Raw genomic sequence first — 17576 nt, 5'->3', positions numbered from 1 at the left:
TCCCATAGTGCTCAGAGCCATTTGAACCATTTCTTGAAAGAGACAGGTGTGTGTTATTCTTGTACTGCGTAAACATCTCAGGGAATTTGAGGGTATGGAGGAGGTAGTTGGAGTGCGTTTGTATGTTTATCTGACAACTAGTGCTGCTAACAGACATCCCTGGCGGCAAATCACATGGCGTAGCCTCCGACTACAGTGAGGGGGCCTTTCGGTGTAGACCTCCTTCCCCTCCTCCTATTCGTCATCCGGTTGCGAGACGCTCAATCAATACCTTACGGGGTTCCTTCCAGACTCGTCCGTCTCTCGTAAGAACGCCCACCTCCGAATTACTCTTAATCCTAGTTCGCTCTCAATAATTCGCAAGCTCATTCTGGGGTAGCTTCAGCAAACGACTGAATAGGGCAGCGCCTGACTTCAGTACTCTCGAGCCGCTTGATACAAGGTATTCGCTAATCATTTCTATTATTACTGATATTCGGTAAGTATTCAAGAAGCTGGAAGGTGAGTAAAGGAGTATAGTGGTTTACTGTGGTGGGCAGTGCAATGACTTTCCGTTACAAATTCAGTATATACACTCCTGGAAATTGAAATAAGAACACCGTGTACTCATTGTCCCAGCAAGGGGAAACTTTATTGACACATTCCTGGGGTCAGATACATCACATGATCACACTGACAGAACCACAGGCACATACACACAGGCAACAGAGCATGCACAATGTCGGCTCTAGTACAGTGTATATCCACCTTTCGCAGCAATGCAGGCTGCTATTCTCCCATGGAGACGATCGTAGAGATGCTGGATGTAGTCCTGTGGACTGGCTTGCAATGCCATTTCCACCTGGCGCCTCAGTTGGACCAGCGTTCGTGCTGGACGTGCAGACCGCGTGAGACGACGCTTCATCGAGTCCCAAACATGCTCAATGGGGGACAGATCCGGAGATCTTGCTGGCCAGGGTAGTTGACTTACACCTTCTAGAGTACGTTGGGTGGCACGGGATACATGCGGACGTGCATAGTCCTGTTGGAACAGCAAGTTCCCTTGCCGGTCTAGGAATGGTAGAACGATGGGTTCGATGACGGTTTGGATGTACCGTGCACTATTCAGTGTCCCCTCGACGATCACCAGAGGTGTACGGCCAGTGTAGGAGATCGCTCCCCACACCATGATGCCGGGTGTTGGCCCTGTGTGCCTCGGTCGTATGCAGTCCTGATTGTGGCGCTCACCTGCACGGCGCCAAACACGCATACGACCATCATTGGCACCAAGGCAGAAGCGACTCTCATCGCTGAAGAGGACACGTCTCCATTCGTCCCTCCATTCATGCCTGTCGCGACACCACTGGAGGCCGGCTGCACGATGTTGGGGCGTGAGCGGAAGACGGCCTAACGGTGTGCGGGACCGTAGCCCAGCTTGATGGAGACGGTTGCGAATGGTCCTCGCCGGTACCCCAGGAGCAACAGTGTCCCTAATTAGCTGGGAAGTGGCGGTGCGGTCCCCTACGGCACTGTGTAGGATCCTACGGTCTTGGCGTGCATCCGTGCGTCGCTGCGGTCCGGTCCCAGGTCGACGGGCACGTGCACCTTCCGCCGACCACTGGCGACAACATCGATGTACTGTGGAGACCTCACGCCCCACGTGTTGAGCAATTCGGCGGTACGTCCACCCGGCCTCCCGCATGCCCACTATACGCCCTCGCTCAAAGTCCGTCAACTGCACATACGGTTCACGTCTACTCTGTCGCGGCATGCAACCCCTGTTAAAGACTGCGATGGAGCTCCGTATGCCACGGCAAACTGGATGACACTGACGGCGGCGGTGCACAAATGCTGCGCAGCTAGCGCCATGGCCAACACCGCGGTTTCTGGTGTGTCCGCTGTGCCGTGCGTGTGATCATTGCATCATCTCTCGCAGTGTCCGGAGCAAGTATGGTGGGTCTGACACACCGATGTCAATGTGTTCTTTTTTCCATTTCCAGGAGTGTATGATCTTGGTCAGAATGCAAATTTGCCCTCGGATTGACTGCACGTCTTAGTCATCGTGTCACGGATCGCGCAACCCCTCCCGCAGGAGTTTCGAGTCCTCCCTCAGGCATGGGTGTGTGTGTTGTTCTTAGATTATGTTAGTTGAAGTATTGTGTAAGTCTAGGGAACGATGACCACAGCAGTTTGGTCCCTTAAGAATTCTCACATAGTTGAACGTTTTTGCCCTTATTACAGAAATATTTTTTATTTAACTGTTATTTTCATTGCGTCAGGTGGCGTGTGTGTGTGTGTGTGTGTGTGTGTGTGTGTGATGTGACGGGGGGAAGTGGAGCGAGGTGGCTGACATGTCGGTGCTACTCAGTCTTTGGTGGAAGCGATAAAAAAGTATATGACGGCGTGTTGAAAAGTAATGCCCGCGATTTTCTTATGTGAAAACTCTTAAATCTTGACGAATACTTTCCAATGTTAGCTTAACTGCATGGTCTCCTGAGGATGATAAATTAATGTGCCAGAACTACTCATGAAGTTAATTTGTTAAAATTTGATTAGCTGATCACTGATTATTTCTGTTCTTAAAATGTCGTTAGTGTATATATCTTGGTAAAAGGATTTATCCTCCTTGCTCTGCCAATTAACAGTTGTAGTATTTGTGTTCAGTAGGGACTTTCTTCTGGATGATTGACTGTGGCAGATTCCAGGCTATAGTTTGACGAGCTGGCAGTCCATTTTGGTGCTTTGATTAGGTAAACTGGATGGTGATAGAGGTGTTCAATAAGGAACATTGAAAACTTTTTTCCTATTTTTACTGCCCGGGCTTTTGCAGAATTTGAGGAGGCGTACCTATGGTTACACCAGAAGTTCAAAGTGTAGTGGCGTTGACGACGTTTTCAGAAAATTGAGGAAGACGTGTGTGTGTGTGTGTGTGTGTGTGTGTGTGAGTGTGTGTGTGATGTGACGGGGGGAAGTGGAGCGAGGTGGCTGACATGTTGGTGCTACTCAGTCTTTGGTGGAAGCGATAAAAAAGTATATGACGGCGTGTTGAAAAGTAATTCCCGCGAATTTCTTATGTGAAAACTCTTAAATCTTGACGAATACTTTCCAATGTTAGCTTAACTGCATGATCTCCTGAGGATGATAAATTAATTTGCCAGAACTAGTCATTTGATTAAAATTTGATTAGCTGATGACTGATTATTTCTGTTCTTAAAATGTCGTTAGTGTATATGTGTTGGTAAAAGGATTTATCCTCCTTGCTCTGCCAATTAACAGTTGTAGTATTTGTGTTCAGCAGGGACTTTCTTCTGCACGATTGACTGTGGCAGATTCCAGGCTGTAGTTTGACGAGATGACAGTCCATTTTGGTGCTTTGATTAGGTAAACTGGATGGTGATAGAGGTGTTCACTAAGGAACATTTTCTTGGGTGCATAGTAGGTGGAGTAGGTGTAGGAGTTGATCTTCATGTGAAAAGTTAGGAGAGAAGCTTCACTGAAGTGAGATGAGTGGCGTCTATAGTGGCAGAGTTGAGCTGAGGCGGTTTGTTGTCATGACGGTGTTACAAAGTTTAAATGCCATGTGGCTAGGGCCTCCCGTCGGGTGGCGGTTCGACTGGTGCAAGTGTTTCGAGTTGACGCCTCTTCGGCGACTTGTGTGTCGATGGGGATGAAATGGTGATGATAAGGACAATACAACACCCAGTCCCTGAGCGGAGAAAATCTCCGACCAAGCCGGGAATCGAACCCGGGCCGTTAGGTATGACAATCCGTTGCGCTGACGACTCAGATACCAGGGGCAGACTATGATGGTGTTGATTGATGATGTCTCAAGAAACCAAAAGTATCAATCTCACATTTTATTAGAACACAAGCTACAGAACTCAAAGCATCGTATCATAATAGCAACGCCTCCTTGGCGTGTGCCAAATGTCCAAATGTGTGTGAAATCCTATGGGACTTAACAGTTACGGTCATCAGTCCCTAAGATTACACACTACTTAATCTAAATCATCCTAAGGACAAACACACAAACCCATGCCCGGGGGAGGAACCAAACCTCCACCGGGACCAGCCGCAGGCGTGTGCCGATAGCAGCAAGCAAGGTGGTGCTAATGGAACAGGCGGCTAACGACCTGCTGACTGATGGGCCGAAAAGGTGACACGTGCCGTCTGCAGCAGCACGTGACTCGTCGTTGCGGGAATCCGCCATGATTCTTGAGGCGGAGGACAGCCCCCAATGGTGGTGTCCATCCTTGCTGGCGGAAACATACAGCTTTTGTTTGGCTACACAAGTACAGGCTGTGGAGCAGCTGCACTGCTCCAGTCACGAATGGCTGTCCTCCAGGGCAGAAGGCTGGCAAAATCTGAAGTGAGCCCGAAGGTAGCTCACCAACTGGATAGCATGAAGCCCACGGGAGAAGTACACTCGTCGGTGGTGAAGCACAAGTCTAGTAGCTACGTGCAAAGTCACGTCGTCTTTTCACCTGGCATAGACCTCACCTTGTTGATGGTCCTGGCAGGCTAAGATGCCTTTGACTAAAGTGAGGGCAATTTATACACATATGGTGCCCATTTGTCGAGCTGAGGTACCACTTGCAACCACGTACACTGAAACAAGGCGGCGTCCTGTAGGGGTATCAACTGCTCTGCTATTGCTAAGCTTGCCCCGCCTCTCTGCTGTCACATCAGTATTGTGGGCCCTGGCTTCTGGCTTGCACTGTGGAAAAAGACAGGTTGTATCTCTGCATATGACCTAACGGTGGTTTCTTCAGTTAGTTTCCACTCCATTTTTTAACAGCAACGCCAGCGATGTTATTTTACGTTCTCCATACCATCAAAAATTGTGGCGGCACTGTAGTTGGATGATGAGAGGTGTGAGATATTTTTCAATGTGTCTGAGGATGCCTTTTGCGAGTTTAGATTAGGTACCCCTACTATAGACTCATGAAAGACTTTAATCTGCATTTACACTTTTATGATGTTTAGGTCATACCTAGAACTAAGTCTTCAACCCCTGCTGTGCAGTTGTCAAGATTGTGAGGACTGTGCTGATCGTTGTTCCAATCGGCGTTATTTCGGGTATATGTTAAGGCTGACTGGTCTGCAGGAAGGGGTTTCTTAAAGACGCCTGTTCGGTTTTTGAAGCTGAAGAACTTTTTAATTCTTACACAGCACAGGGTAAAATTTGTACAAAAATGGTTCTGAGCACTATGGGACTTAACTGCTGACATCATCGGTCCCCTAGAACTTAGAACTACTTAACCCTAACTAACCTAAGGACATAACACACATCCATGCCCGAGGCAGGATTCGAACCTGCCGCCGTAGCGATCGCGCGGTTATAGACTGTAGCGCCTATTTGTATAGAGGGCGGTGTTAGATTTGAGAGGGATTGTAGCAATGGAGAGGTTCAGTATAGTAAATTATATATGTTGTGTTGTGTTTCTTTGCAGTAATGACTTTTTTGTCATGTGATGTGCTTTATTTTTTTTCCATGGCGTGCAATTTAAGCAGTGGAAATTAGCAGCAAGTAGAGCAGCCAATGAACATATGGTGTTATTAGTGGCGGTGAATGTCTCTTCAAAGAAGCGAAACAACTGGCTTTGCTTAGTGTATCAAGTAGATGTTAACTCCTGCGGAGGAGTTGGTAGTGTGGAGTAAGGTTAGGGACCGTGGGTCAGTGTAAGATTTTGTAATGTATACCCTTGAGTTTCATGCGCTGTGTTGTATTAGTTCAGTGCGCGTGTATGCCGCCAGTACCCTCATCTCATTGCATTATGTAAATTACCCATGATCGTGTGTATTTCCCAGTAGTGTGTTGATGTTCCTTGCTTATGATGACACGTCCTCCTAGAAAAAATTATGCATGATCGTGCTGGTAAACCCCTTACGTTATTTGTTTTTCAAACAGCTGAGCAAAACTGAACGTATCCAGAGATTTCTCTCTTTTCTTATTCTGATCATCACTGAACTGACACACAATATTTTTTCAGCGCAACGTAGTCTCACTTTTAATAATCCCTACAAAAGAATGGCCCTGACTAATAATAACCTATACTTTTCATGAGTCACTTACCTCACAAAAATCTTCGTTACTCGAACTACTGCAATATACCGAGCACCAATACAGTCAGCTAAATAAAAGATTCTAACTACCTAAGGCAATAACTACTGACAGGCAAAGTTAGCAAAAGCAAGTCTTTGATAAAGAATAAACAATGTATTTACCCTGGCGGCTCACCCCCAACTGCGCAACGCTACGCTCTGTTAACAGTCAACTGCCCAACACTACAATAGCAAATCACAACAATGCAAACCAGCCACAGACTGCACACAGCACTGTCAGTGATTTTCATATAGTGCGCTACACGGCGTTGCCAACATAAAAACCTAAACATCCTACTTACAATGGATGCGGTTTAAGGAACAGTAGATCCAGTGAGAGTCTCTTAACTACGTCAAGTAATTCGTTGGGTACAAGGGACAAATGGCTGTGTGAGCACTTTCAGTGTCAGTCAATGTCTTATGTAGATGAAGATGTGTGTCAATTCCTAAGTTACCAGACTGCTGTCATCATCGGTTCCTAGACTTAAATGCCACTTAAACATACTTACACTAATTTATGCTAAGAACAACACACACACCCTGGCCCGACGGAGGACTCGAACCTATGGCAGGGGGGGGGGGGGGGGGGGGGGGCAATCCGTAACATGGCGCTTCTAACCGCGCGGCCACTATGCGCGGTAGTCTGATGTACAAAGGAAGCAGTTGTGTAAGTATGTTTTGAATTTGGAGTGTAAAAATATTTCTTCCAGTCTCGTGTGGAAATTGATATGTGGATCTTACAGGAATTAAGGAAAATGTGGAAGGTAGAACCCACCAATATAACTTTCTTTTCACACACCTTGCTTATTTAACAATATATAAACTGTGTTTTACAATTAATCGAAGTATTTAATCATAGAATTTTCTGTAACATAATGAACCAATTAGCAAAACTCTTTTGACCTTAAACCTTATGTTGAATAAGCTTTTAATCTCCGTAAAATAAATATGAAATGGTCTATTGCAAACAGCAAACAACATGACAATGATTACATGCCGGACCTACAACCCACCCGCTGTCGGGTGAAACAGCGTTGTTAACTAAAGCGCTGGACACAGTCTATGTTATTAAATGGCCTTCTGCAACACATGAAAGCTGTATAAACACCAGTGATGAAAAGAGCAATTCAGTTAAAACAAATGACTTAACCTATAATCTGAAATCTGTATGACGAAAGGTTAGGGTTTGAGATGCGCACATGTGCTTAAAGGTGAAACAGATTTGTTGTTTTTCATTGTCATGAAAAGCCACCAACCTCTTAATTTCAATCGGCAACCAAGGTGCGACTGGACCTCAACCCGTCCCTTCTGACAATTTTATTTTGACTAAAGCCCTGGTGACAGTTGGCTGTTAATATTTTCAAAGTTAAACTGATTGTCAGTTATTAAGACCGCTCTTGAGGAACGAGTTTAAATACTTGTGAACATTTACTACAAGAGAACTCACTCGGCAGAACTACAAGATCCAGCTGAAATACATCAATAATGACCCGTTCTTTCAAACACAGAAACTAACAGCTTAGTACAACATGTTGTTCAGATTATAAATAATGACTGACATTGCCATTAATGTCAAATAATTGAACCGGCTAACATCTAAATCTAACCACATGGTCCCTCTTTTGTTTAATGCAACCTGTGCCTTAGTGCAATTGTTCCAGATGTATTTATGACCAAGAGCTGATTAAATTAAAAGGAAGGTCATCGTTGGCCGAAATATTCATATTTTATTGATAGGAGAATTGATTTTCGATCACATGGTTATCATCTTCGGTGGTGTACAAATTAAACTCAGACACTTGTATCAAGTTATCAGTAACCAAAACTGAGAAGCGATCACAATAACTCTCAGTTTCGGTTATTGATAACTTGATACCAGTGTCTGAGTTTAATTTGTACAGCACTGAAGATGATCAACATGTGATCGAAAATCTATTCTGCTTTCAATAAAACATCAATATTACGGCCAACGCTGACCTTCCTTTTAATCTAACATACACTCTTGGAAATTGAAATAAGAACACCGTGAATTCATTGTCCCAGGAAGGGGAAACTTTATTGACACATTCCTGGGGTCAGATACATCACATGATCACACTGACAGAACTACAGGCACATAGACACAGGCAACAGAGCATGCACAATGTCGGCACTAGTACAATGTATATCCACCTTCCGCAGCAATGCCGGCTGCTATTCTCCCATGGAGACGATCGTAGAGATGCTGGATGTAGTCCTGTGGAACGGCTTGCCATGCCATTTTCACCTGGCGCCTCAGTTGGACCAGCGTTCGTGCTGGACGTGCAGACCGCGTGAGACGACGCTTCATCCAGTCCAAAACATGCTCAATGGGGGACAGATCCGGAGATCTTTCTGGCCAGGGTAGTTGACTTACACCTTCTAGATCACGTTGGGTGACACGGGATACATGCGGACGTGCATTGTCCTGTTGGAACAGCAAGTTCCCTTGCCGGTCTAGGATTGGAAGAACGATGGGTTCGATGACGGTTTGGATGTACCGTGCACTATTCAGTGTCCTCTCGACGATCACCAGAGGTGTACGGCCAGTGTAGGAGATCGCTCCCCACACCATAATGCCGGGTGTTGGCCCTGTGTGCCTCGGTAGTATGCAGTCCTGATTGTGGCGCTCACCTGCACGGCGCCAAACACGCATACGACCATCATTGGCACCAAGGCAGAAGCGACTCTCATCGCTGAAGAGGACACGTCTCCATTCGTCCCTCCATTCACGCCTGTCGCGACACCACTGGAGGCGGGCGGCACGATGTTGGGGCGTGAGCGGAAGACGGCCTAACGGTGTGCGGGACCGTAGCCCAGCTTCATGGAGACAGTTGCGAATGGTCCTCGCCGATACCCCAGGAGCAACAGTGTCCCTAATTTGCTGGGAAGTGGCGGTGCGGTCCCCTACGGCACTGCGTAGGATCCTACGGTCTTGGCGTGTATCCGTGCGTCGCTGCAGTCCGGTCACAGGTCGACGGGCACGTGCACCTTCCGCCGACCACTGGAGACAACATCGATGTACTGTGGAGACCTCACGCCCCACGTGTTGAGCAATTCGGTGGTACGTCCACCCGGCCTCCCGCATGCCCACTATACGCCCTCGCTCAAAGTCCGTCAACTGCACATACGGTTCACGTCCACGCTGTCGCGGCATGCTACCAGTGTTAAAGACTGCGATGGAGCTCCGTATGCCACGGCGAACTGGCAGACGCTGACGGCGGCGGTGCACAAATGCTGTGCAGCTAGCGCCATTCCACGGCCAACACCGCGGTTCCTGGTGTGTCCGCTGTGCCGTGCGTGTGATCATTGCTTGTACAGCCCTCTCGCAGTGTCCGGAGCAAGTATGGTGGGTCTGACACATTGGTGTCAATGTGTTCTTTTTTCCATTTCCAGGAGTGTATATGGTCGTTGTGCACACAGCACTCCATGGAGTCGCAAATCAACAACAGCTGATTAATCAGAACATTAATGATTAGGTACAAACCAGAAAGGAAAGCAATGTAATAGCGGGACAAAGTTTCAAGTGTCTTAGTACATTGATATAGCCTATATTTACGACCATAGAACCGACCAAGTAAGACTGTGAGGGTCGGGTAAAGACCAGAAAATAATAATGAGAGCAGGTAGACAATGAAACAAATCAGCACGAGAATTACAAAATGTTACTCCCCTTTACCGGCAAGCAGTTCCATGGACCCACGGTGCGTCGCAACGGTTACTGAGTGGTGCCGATGAAAACCAGGTAGAAGAGGGCATTCTCCGAACGAATGTTGCCAACCAACCGACAGAATGTCGGCCTGCTGCTTGTAGTCGACGCTGACTCCAGTGGAGTACTCCGGTATCTTCGTTCTGCGAAGGCCCTCCTTTCGCAGCTCTTGGCTTCGGCCTCTCGGCCGCTTCGTGCCTCCCTCTCGGGCCAGCGAACCCCGTATATCGGCAACCAAAGGCCTTCTAAGGACGCAGCCTAGAGATACCAGCTCTTCCACATACATGTTGGTAATGGGGCCGCAAGAGCGATAGCCGATACTACACCTGAGCCAGTGGCGTCAGATAGAACAATCTATTAATTCAATGGCACCACGGCACAGAAAACTCTCAATAGACATTCCAAATGGAACTGTTGCAATTTTGAATTATTTTTGACATGGTATTGTAGGGTTAGGTTCGTTTGTATGGAACACATAGAATGATGGTAGGAATGTGTCAAGTTCGCTTCGAATCTGATGTAGGATCCCTTACGTGTGGTTCTACGTGAGATATCGAATCCGAATATGACACCAGGGGCGGAAATGCTTTTAGGGTGGGTGTGCTGTTGAAAAGGGCACGCATCGAGAGAGAATATAAATAATCGATATCTGTTCGAATGTGAGTGAAATCTTACGGGACTTAACTGCTAAGGTCATCGGTCCCTAAGCTTACACACTACTTAACCCAAATTAAGCGAGGGACATACACATACAACCTTGCCACAGGGATGACTCGAACCACCGCCGGGACCAGCCGCACACTCCATGACTGCAGCGCCTTAGACCGCTCTGTGTTCAGGTTGAGAGAAACTGTGGTAATCTGGGTCTACAGCACTGATGTAGGTAGAGTGAGACCGGCCTATAGAGCGGAGGAAATTTTACAGGGTTTGACGTGTGGAGTAGATTTACTGGTGGAGAAAAATTGTGTCACGAAATCTTAACCTTGAATAGCTGATTCCAGTAGGAAACAAAATTAGTTATGTTGTGTAGGTCGACAGGGCACCATTTTCAAAGTACGGAAAATTGACGTCACGTGGTCCGACCTGCCGTGGGACTGCCCTGTTGCCGTTCGTCAGTTGATGGGCAGCGCTTGGTTGTCGGTTCACATATACATCTGCATCTACATCTACATGTACATTTATCCTCCGCAAGCCAACCAACGGTGTGTGGCGGAGGGCACTTTGCGTGACACTGTCATTACCTCCCTTTTCTGTTCCTATCGCGTATGGCTCGCGGGAAGATCGAGTGTCTGAAAGCCTCTGTGCGCGCTCGAATCTATCTAATTTTACATTCGTGATGTCTTCGGGAGGTATAGGTTGGGGGAAGCAAAATATTCGATACCTCATCCAGAAACGCACCCTCTCGGAACCTGGACAGCAAGCTACATCGCGATGCAGAGCGCCTGTATTGCCGAGTCTGTCACTTGAGTTTGCTAAACATCTCCGTAACGCTATCACGGTTACCAAATAACCCTGTGACGAAACGCGCCGCTCTTCTTTGGATCTTCTCTATCTCCTCCGTCAACCCGATCTGGTACGGATCCCACATTGATGATCAATACTCAAGTATAGGTCGAACGAGTGTTTTGTAAGCCACCTCCTTTGTTGATGGACTACGTTTTCTAAGGACTCTCCCAATGAATCTCACTCTGGTACCTGCCTTATCAACAATTACTTTTATATGATCATTCCACTTCAGATCGTTCCGCTCGCATACTCCCAGATATTTTACAGAAGTAACTGCTACCAGCATTTGTTCCGCTGTCATATAATCATACAATAAAGGATCTTTCTTTCTATGTTTTCGCAATACATTACATTTCTCTATGTTAAGGGTCAGTTGCCACTCCCTGCACCAAGTGCCTATCCGCTGCAGATCTTCATGCATTTTGCTACAATTTTCTAATGCTGCAACTTCTCTGTATACTACAGCATTATCCGCGAAAAGCCGCATGCAACTTACGACACTATCTACTAGGTCATTATATTATGAAAAGCAATGGTCCCATAACACTCCCCTGTGGCACGCCAGAGGTTACTTTAACGTATGTAGACGTCTCTCCATTGAAAACAACATACTGTGTTCTGTTTGCTAAAAACTCTTCAATCCAGCCACACAGCTGGTCTGATATTCCGTAGACTCTTACTTTGTTTATCAGGCAACAGTGCGGAACTGTATCGAACGCCTTCCGGAAGTCAAGGAAAATAGCATCTATCTGGAAGCCTGTATCTAATATTTTCTGGGTCTCATGAACAAATAAATCGAGTTGGGACGATCGCTGTTTCCGGGATCCATGTTGATTCCTACAGAGTAGATTCTGGGTTTCCAAAAACGACATGATACTTGAGCAAAAAACATGTTCTAAAATTCTACAACAGATCGACGTCAGATATACAGGTCTATAGTTTTGCGCATCTGCTCGACGACCCTTCTTGAAGACTGGGACTACCTGTGCTCTTTCCCTGTCATTTGGAACCTTCCGTTCCTCTAGAGACTTGCGGTACACGGCTGTTAGAAGGGGGCAAGTTCTTTCGCATGCTCTGTGTAGAATCGAATTGGTGTTCCGTCAGGTCCAGTGGACTTTCCTCTGTTGAGTGATTCCAGTTGCTTTTTTATTTCATGGACACTTATTTCTATGTCAGCCTTTTTTTCGTATGTGCGAGAATTTAGAGAAGGAACTGTAGTGCGCTCTTCCTCGGTGAAACAGGTTTGGAAAAAGATGTTTAATATTTCAGCTTTAAGCGCGTCATCCTCTGTTTCAATGCCATCATCATCCCGGAGTGTCTGGATTTGCTGTTTCGAGCCACTTACTGATTTAACGTAAGACCAGAACTTCCTAGGATTTTCTGTCAAGTTGGTACATAGAATTTTACTTTCGAAGTCACTGAACGCTTCACGCATAGCCCTCCTTACTTTAACTTTGACAACGGTTAGGTTCTGTTTGTCTGAGAGGTTTTGGCTGCGTTTAAGCTTGGAGTGAAGCTCTCTTTGCTTTCGCAGTAGTTTCCTAACTTTGTTGTTGAGCCACGTTGGGTTTTCCCCTCCCTTACAGTTTTACTCGGAACGTACCTGTTGTCTAAAACGCATTATACATACGTCCCGATCCCCGTCACTGCCCCAACTCGATACACAAACGCGTCGAATAGGTCTTGCTGTTTGTCTCCCTCTCACGTCACAGGCATTCACACGTAAGCTTCGCTTCGGAGTACACGCACGTTACCTGCGATTCAGTAAGCTTGGCGGCACAGTATTCGTTTGAAGAACAACGAGATACGGTTTTTATTTATGGACTAGTCGACGTAATGCACAAAACGCTCGACGGTTGTATAAGGAACAGTACACAGCAAAACCCCACCAATACCCGCAAACGTTAACAGCACTTCACCGGCGACTTAGCGAAACAGATTCGTTAGCTGGATATCATGGTGACGCTGAAAGTCCTCGAACACGATGGGATGCTGCATTTGAGGCGACTGTTCTAGAGCACTTGGAAGAAGCTCCAACGACAAGTGTTCTAGCGGTTAGACACGACACGGGTGCCCTTCATCGGTTAGTCTGGAAGATTTTGAGGGATGATGGCCAGCTTCTAATTAGTTCTCACCCTGAAAGATCTAAATCCTGTGACTATGAACACGGACTAGGGCTTTGCCGGTGGTTTTGTGATGTGTTGCACGAGATCCCGACTTCCCCGTCAATGTATTGTTTACAGGCTCGTGCTCTTTCCATCGGGATGGCTTTTACACCACTCGAAACGTTCATTGCTGGGCTGGGCAAGGGGAAATCCTCGCGTCAAGTGCGCCCAAGGACACCAGGAACGATTTTCGCTCAACATTTGGGCAGGGATTGTAGGTGACTATCTGACTGGGCCGATCCGTCTACCTTCTCCACTTACCGGGGCAAATTATCTTCACTTTTTGCAAGAGACTCTACCCGACCTGCTGCAAGATCCTCCCTTGGACATACAGCCACGCATATGGTTGCAGTATAATGGCGCGCCCGCACATAACAGTCGTGCTGTGCGCGGATATTTAAACGAACTCTTCAGTGGCCGGGTAATTGGCAGAGGTGGCCGTAGGACATTGTCCCCGCGATCGCCAGAACTCACACAACTGTACTTTTTCCTTTGAGAATTCTTCAAGGATCCATTTCACCCACCCGGACTTGAATCACCTAGAAACGAAGAGAAATTAATGGATCACATTCAGAATGCCGACAATCACATGAGGGCAATGCCAGGAATCTTCGAAAGAGTTCGGAAAACACCGTTCGACGTTACCAAGCTTGTGTCGCGTCAGAGGGTCGCCAGTTCGAGCAGTGTCCTAGCTACATGAAAAGGCCCTTTTCTGGGTCGACATTATTTTACAAAAAGCATTCTGTACAGGCCTAACGCGCTACATCCGAATTTCCGGGCCGCCTTGGATACATCGCGATCTTCGGCAGACAAAGCATTCGCGGTCATGCGTTGTCCGGAACATCCGGCGCCAATCTGAGCGGCTGACGCCAAGTTTCCGTAGTTTAAAATTTGTGCAGTTTCGACCTACACAACATAAGTAATTTTGGTTGCTACTGGCATCAGCTATCCAAGGTTAAAATTTCGTGACACAATTTTTCTCCGCCCTGTAGATATGGATAAAGGTGACTGCTAATGTGGTAAGGTTTTAGGGTTAGGCAGGATAACGGAACATTGGTTGTAGCCAAAGGGATTTGTTTTTAAAATAGACAAAGGTGACCCCACGACTGGGTCGTGGTTGTCTGATTGGTGCCGGCCAGAGTGGCCGAGTGGTTCTAGGCGCTACTGTCTGGGTCCGCGCCACTGCTACGGTCGCAGGTTCGAATCCTGCCTCGGGAATGGATGTATGTGATGTCCTTAGGTTAGTTAGGTTTAAGTAGTTCTAAGTTCTAGGGGACTGACGACCTCATAAGTTAAGTCCCATAGTGCTCATTGCCATTTGTCTGATTGGTAGAAATTATAGGGTTAGAAGAGGATTATGTGGTGATGTGACGTTTCATTCAAAATAAGTAATGAAAATATTACCAGGTAAATGCTTTCGTCGATGTTTAGGAAGCAGAAGTCAATAAAGCAACTTGTTTGCAGGTGGAACTAATCCAAGTTGGGTATTGGTTTGAGCATTAACTACGCTTGTAATCTATCTCTTCTGGTTACAATGTTAACTAAATCTACGCTAATCTAATGACGATACGAATTCTGCTACTCGGAAATGCATTCTGTGCTGGTAGGGAAGTTAGCAAGTAGTCTGTTTAGAAGAGTGGATCCGCCTTTGTGAACAGAGGCCGTACAATTACAGCTTCGCACGATACTTAACACACAGGGGCAGAAATGTACAGTGAAATACGTCCTGTCATGTATATGATCTTCAGTAACACGATGCAAATTTTGAAGGGGTGGTATTGGGTCCGCAGCTCGTGGGCGTGCGGTAGCGTTCTCGCTTCCCGCGCCCGGGTTCCCCGGTTCGATTCTCAGCGTGGTCAGGAATTTTCTCTGCCTCATGATGACTGGATGTTATGTGATGTCCTTAGGTTAGTTAGGTTTAAGTAGTTCTAAGTTATAGGGGACTGATGACAATAGCTGTTAAGTCCCATAGTGCTCAGAGCCATTTGAATTATTTTTTGATGGTATTGGTCAACGTACGAAATTACACGGGAAGCTATGCTACTGCATGCGTTGCCAATCAGTAACGCTATGTTTGCAAATGGAGGGTTTTTGAAGGAAGTCGTACGTGGGTTTTGTTTGAAAAAGAGTTTCAACAGTTTTAAAGTAAAAAGGTCATTTATAGCGGTTGTAGCAACGGCGAGTGTGAGAAAACCGCAATCAGACGTGTGGGCTGTGTTCAAAATGGTTCAAATCGCTCTAAACTCTATGGTACTACACACCTGAGCTCATGAGTCCCCTAGACTTAAACCTAACTAACCTAAGGACAATACACATATCCATGCCCGAATCAGGATTCGAACCTGCGACCGTAGCAGCAGCGCGGTTCAAGACTGAAGCGTATACAACCTCTCGGTCGCAACGGCCGGCTGTGGGCTCTGTATGGCTGAATTCTCCCCGCGACGAACTCCAGAGACAGTGGTGGTAAAAATCCGCTAGTCAAAAGCAGTAGGTCTGTCTTAATTAATCTCGTTATTCTGTGAACGAGCAGAAAGTGCACTGACCTAAAAAAATCGCAAAACCAGGAAGATTCGCTTGACGTAAAATAAACTTGGTAAGCATGTTTCCACATCTGAAAGGAGATGTCCAAACACATTTCCAGCCAATCGTGTAAGAGCGGCGATAATAGTGCCACTATGACGATGAAATCAGGCCTTCTTTAAATACACGCTGTAACGGCCGTGAAAGCAAGTTATCCTGGAGATTGGACATGACGAGCTGATGTTAGTCAGTAACGCCTGTATTGCAACAAAGACGCCATTACGGGGTTTTCAATGAGTTTGAACGATGGCTTGTAACAGGTCTAAGATAAGCCGGATGTTCCTTCTGAGACACTACAGAAAGACTTGAAGGGAATATAACCACTGTACATGGTTGTTGGTAATGGTAGTCACGAAAATCACGGTCGCAAGAAGAACAAATCCGGACAGCCACGTGGCATTTTCGAGAGGGAAGACCATCGTGTTTGGCGTATGGTTCTGGAGCAACGGACTGCATCTGCAGCAGCAATATGAACAGAAGTTGGCATCACAGTAAAACAGCAAACTATTGCACTACTACAAGGACAACACTGAGACAGACGCCCTCTACTGTGCATTGCATTGATCCCAAACCACCACCATTTACGACTTCAATTGTGTTCAGCGAACACTTATTGAAGGCGAGGATGGAGGATTCTTGTGTTTTCTGATAAAAGTTGGTGCTGCCTCGGTGCCAGTGTTTGTCGTGTGTAGATTAGAAGGAGGCCAGGTTAGGGCCTGTAACCAACCTGTCTGAATGCTAGACACGCTGGTGCTACACTTGAAGTTGTGGTCTGGGTTGCATTTCGTATGACATCAGAGCACTCTAGTGGTTATCCCACTTCCCCCGACTGTAATTATGTATGACAATCTGGTGAATCGAACTGTTGTGCTGTCATTCGTGAACAGTATTATTCCAACAGAATAACGCAGGACCGCATACCGCTGCTATAACATAACATTTTCGACAGGATGTCGAAATGTTACCTGGGTCTGCTCGATGACTAGATCTGTCTCCAGTCGAGCACATAAGGGAGATCATCGGATGACAATTCCAGCATCACCCACAAACAGCATTAACCTTGTCTTTATAGGCTGACCAAGTGCAAAGGTCATGTAACTACATCCCACAAACTGACATCCGGCACCTGACAGCACAGTTCACTCTGGTTTGCATACTTGAATTCAACATTCTGGCGGTTACAACTGATATTAAATTACCAGAATTTCATATTCGCTATTATTTACCTATCCCCTACGTTAACCCGTGATTTTGCAATGTTAATCACTTACATACGTTACCCCGACCAATGCATTCCGCAAATTTCATTAGTTAATATTAATTTCATTTTTTGCGATTTTTGTTCCGTCATTGTCTATTCGGTCATTATGGAGAAAGGCGGTGGTTTTAGAATCGGACATAAATTCGATTTCTTGCCCAGATGGAGTATCGATAAGGAAGGTAGGTCAGACACACGGTCCTCATACCACAACCGTAGCCTGGTGGCCCGGTAAGCGTCGCCATTCCCGGCATTG

This window comes from Schistocerca gregaria, chromosome 6 (genome assembly GCF_023897955.1).
Source record: "Schistocerca gregaria isolate iqSchGreg1 chromosome 6, iqSchGreg1.2, whole genome shotgun sequence".
NCBI lineage: Eukaryota > Metazoa > Arthropoda > Insecta > Orthoptera > Acrididae > Schistocerca > Schistocerca gregaria.
The sequence above is the reverse complement of the archived record's forward strand: the minus strand, read 5'-3'. Positions refer to the sequence as shown.